Consider the following 5,150-nt stretch of genomic DNA (forward strand, 5'->3'; position numbering starts at 1 on the left):
TCAAAATATTTCTTCCTTGACCTTTTGCTGTCGACCAGATGCTTCATTATTTCTTATTATGAGTTTTACAGAATCAGATGAGTGCTATTTGCATTGGCCTCCATCACTTCCTGGTTAGGGGCAGATTAAAATCCCTATATTACCTTTAGAAGAATTTCTCTGTTGGCACCAGTTATATTCAGGAGACCTTTTAAAAGTAAACAAGAAAACCTTTCTTAATATAATCTATTTTGGAGGTTGGGATTTGTGGTTGATTGCATTCACATTATTATTTAAAAGAAATGCAAAAGAGAGAAAAGGCACAAAATACAAAACATTAAGATAAACCTTAAATATGACATTAAGATAAATACATGAATTTTGGAATTCATTTATTTTGACTTATTTAACAATTTTATTTGAAAAGAACATTTAAAAATACTTTTAAGCTGTTGAATTTGAAGTTTTTCTGAAGCATCTTCTTTTTTTTCTGCCAGCAGAATTCTCTGAGGCAAATCGAGTGAAATATTTAGCTGGAGGGGATACTTTACTTCCAAGAAGCATTCCTTTGCATCATGAAATATATCAAGGAAAGAAAAAAAAATCAAAGACAATGCTAAAATTTGTGGCAGGCAAAAACATTTAATATTAATACGGTCATGAGATCACTTAACTGTCCTATAGCTTAAATCAAGATTTTTAAAATATCTCTGTTAATTATTCAAGTATTAAAACATGTACCCACATAGTTTTCACTTCTTTCATTTAAATATTCCTTTTATTTCCCTTTGATGACATATCAAGGGAAGAGAATGCCCTTTACTACTTATCTCAGACATCTGCTGTTAAGGAAACTTCTGTTAATTATACTGACATATCTAACCTGTGAGGATTTTTTTTTAAATGAGCTAGAGACTAAAAGGTAAAAAGAAAATAAAAGGGGAACTACATTTAAATCATTCAACAATTGAATGATATGCCTAGGTCATTTTCCCATTAATAACTTGGTTTTCATATATTCAGAGTCTCTAACAATTTAAGGTCTAAAGATTCAGAACATGCTTTATAAGCAATTGGGAGGCAAGGGAGATGATATATCAAGTGTAAGAATGTTCTTTTTGTGTTTAAGGCTCTCCTTCTAATAGACTGTGTGTGTGATTTTTTGTTTTTTTTTTGGCATAGTTAGTACCTCATGTCTTTAATAGTGTCTTGCATCATTATATTAAGGAGGCTCTTGCCTGAAGGAAAAGAGAAGATTTATTCCTATGAGATTTTCTTAGATATTGTGTGGATTGTAGATGGCACAGTTTTACATTTATTGAAATTGTCTTTCCCCTTGGGTCTTAAGAAAATATGCCTAAAGCTATTATCGCATCTATCGACTCTGTGGGATTTCATGTACGTGGTTTTTCGTCCCAAGTGGTTCAAAAATGACCTTTATGAGCCAAAGTTCAAGCTGAGTGAAGGTTCTGAGACTGAGATTAGAGACCTGTCAGTTGCCTGGAAGGATAAAAGTGTAAAATCATATGTGACGCTCAGTTCAGTCACATCAAACACTAAGAAATGTTTACTGAATGAACTACACCATCCCTAATCACACTTTTCCCTTAAGTATCCACATTATCATGGGCCCCAAACACCAAGAGAGGTTGCAAATGCAGAGCTCCTAATAAGTATGCACCAATTACAGCAGGCATGTGCACGCACCTTAATTTCTTACAGCAATTATTTTTACTGTTCAAATGAATTTGAGTTGTTGTTAGACACTCTCCATCCCATTCCTCCACTTCTTTTAATTAACTTTTCAAAATTAAGAGAGAACGATCTGAGACATCATAGACATTATTGCATATAATGGGAAAAGCAAAGCAAACTACATGCTTCCAAGAGGAAGATAAGAACATTTTCTGAACTATGGTGCTCTTAAAGAACAAGTTCCCTTTCTGCACAGTTCTATAATATCTAATTCATGGGGGTAAAAAAGGGGAGTTTAAATGACAAATGCATAGTAGGCAACTGTGAATGTAAGATGTAATTTCTGGAGGTCAGATACTATTCTGCTGCAGATATCACTCCCACGGACAGTGAATTAAACTGGAGTGGAAATCCTCAGTAGGAATACATCTCATTCCCCTTTCTACCCACCATCGTGCTGTCACAGTCTTTTAATTTGCCATACCTTGGTTGTATACTTTCACTCTCTGAATGGCTGAAGACATACTGCATGCCATACTGATGCATCATTTGGAAAAAAAAATTGGCACTCACAGGCTTGTTATATTTACATGATGCAGTATTCCATGTTTGGCTATTTGAGACATATATCTTTTTTAAATTTTGTTTTCTTTTTGTATACAGCAGGTTCTTATTAGTTATCTATTTTATACATATTAGTGTCTATATGTCAATCCCAATCTCCCAATTCATCCCACCACCACCACTCCAACTTTCCCCCCTTGGTGTCCATACATTTGTTCTCTACATCTGTGTCTCCATTTCTACCTTGCAAACCGGTACATCTGTACCATTTTTCTAGATTCCACATATATGCATTAATATATGATTTTGTTTTTCTCTTTCTGACTTACTTCACTCTGTATGACTGTCTCTAGGTCCATCTACATCTCTGCAAATGACCCAATTTCATTCCTTTTTATGGTTGAGTAATATTCCATTGTATATGTGTACCAAATCTTCTTTACCCATTCATCTGTTGATGAGCATTTAGGTTGCTTCATGACCTGGCTACTGTAAACAGTGCTGCAGTGAACATTGGGCTGCATGTGTCTTTTTGAATCATGGTTTTCTCTGGGTATATGAGAGCAGTGGGATTTCTGGGTCATATGATAATTCTATTTTTAGATTTTTAAGGAACCTCCATACTGTTCTCCATAGTGGCTGTATAAATTTACATTCCCACCAACAGTGCAAGAGGGTCCCCTTTTCTCCACTCCCTCTCCAGCATTTGTCATTTGTAGATTTTCTGATGATGCCCATTCTAATCGGTGTGAGGTGATACCTCATTATAGTTGTGATTTTCATTTCTCTAATAGTTAGTGATGTTGAGCAGCTTTTCATGAGTCTCTTGACCATCTATACATATTCTTTGGAGAAATGTCTATTTAGCTCTTCTGCCCATTTTTTGATTCTTTTTTTTTTTAATATAGAGCTGCATGAGCTGTTTATATAATTTGGAGATTAATCCTTTGTCCGTTGATTCATTTGCAAATATTTTCTCCCATTCTGAGGGTTGTCTTTTCGTCTTGTTTATGGTTTCCTTTGCTGTACAAAAAATTTTAAGTTTCATTAGGTCCCATTTCTTTATTTTTGTTTTTATTTCCATCACTCTAGGAGGTGTGTCAAAAAATACCTTGCTGTGATTTATGTCAAAGAGTGTTCTTCCTATGTTTTCCTCTAAGAGTTTTATAGTATTGGGTCTTACATTTAGGTCTTTAATCCATTTTAAGTTTATTTTTGTGTATGGTGTTAGGGAGTGTTCTAATTTCATTCTTTTACATGTAGTTTTCCCAGCACCACTTAATGAAGAGACTGTCTTTTCTCCATTGTATATCCTTGCCTCCTTTGTCATAGATTAGTTGACCATAATTGCATGGGTTTATCTCTGGGCTTTCTATCTTGCTCCATTGATCTATATTTCTGTTTTTGTGCCAGTACCATATTGTCTTGATTACTGTAGCTTTGTAGCATAGTCTGAAGTCAGGGAGTCTGATTCCTCCAGCTCCACTTTTTTCCCTCAAGTTTGCTTTGGCCATTTGGGGTCTTTTTTGTCTCCATACAAATTTTAAGATTTTTAGTTCTAGTTCTGTAAAAAATGCCATTGGTAATTTGATAGGGATTGCATTGAATCTGTAGATTTCTTTGGGTAGAATAGTCATTTTCACAATATTGATTCTTCCAATCCAAGAACATGGTATATCTCTCCATCTGTTTGTGTCATCTTTGATTTCTTTCATCCATGTCTTATAGTTTTCTGAGTACATGTCTTTCACCTCCTTATGTAGATTTATTCCTAGGTATTTTATTCTTTTTGTTGCAATGGAGAAGCAGATTGTTTCCTTAATTTCTCTTTCTGAACTTTTGTTCTTACTGTATAGGAATGCCAGAGATTTCTGTGCGTTAATTTTGTATCCTGCAACTTTACCAAATTCATTGATTAGCTCTAGTAGTTTTCTGGTGGCATCTTTAGGATTTTCTATGTATAGTATCATGTCATCTGCAAAGAGTGACAGTTTTACTTCTTCTTTTCTAATTTGTATTACTTTTATTTCTTTTACTTCTCTGATTTCCATGGATAAGACTTCCAAAATTATGTTGAATAGTGGTGGCAAGAGTGTACACCCTTGTCTTGTTCCTGATGGTAGAGGAAAGGCTTTCAGTTTTTCACCATTGAAAATGATGTTTGCTGTGAGTTTGTCATATATGACCTTTATTATGACCTCTATGTTCACTTTCTGGAGAGTTTTTATCATAAATGGGTGTTGAATTTTGTCAAAAGCTTTTTTGCATCTACTGAGATGATCACATTGTTTTTATTCTGCAGTTTGTTAATATGGTGTATCATACTGATTGATTTTCATATATTGAAGAATCCTTGCACTCCTGGGATAAACCCCACTTAATCATGGTGTATGATCCTTTTAATATCTTGTTGGATTCTGTTTGCTAGTGTTTTGTTGAGGATTTTTGCATCTATATTCATCAGTGATATTGGTCTGTCATTTTCTTTTTTTGTAGTATCTTTGTCTGGTTTTGGCATCAGAATGATGGTGGCCTCGTAGAATGAGTTTGGAAGTGTTCCTTTCTCTGGAATTTTTTGGAAGAGTTTGAGAAGGATGGGTGTTATCTCTTCTCTAAATGTTTGATAGAATTCACTGTGAAGCCATCTGGTCCTGGACTTTTGTTTGTTGGAAGATTTTAAATCACAGTTTCAATTTCATTGCTTGTGATTGGTGTGTTCATATTTTCTATTTCTTCCTGGTTCAGTCTTGGAAGGTTATACCTTTCTAAGATTTCTTCCAGGTCGGCCATTTTATTGGCATAGAATTGTTTGTAGTAGTCTCTTATGATGCTTTGTATTTCTGCAGTATCCACTGTAACATTTTTTTCATTTCTAATGTTATTGATTTGAGTCCTCTCCTTTTACTTGATGA

Source organism: Hyperoodon ampullatus (assembly GCF_949752795.1).
Source record: "Hyperoodon ampullatus genome assembly, chromosome: 1".
Classification (NCBI taxonomy): Eukaryota; Metazoa; Chordata; class Mammalia; order Artiodactyla; family Ziphiidae; genus Hyperoodon; species Hyperoodon ampullatus.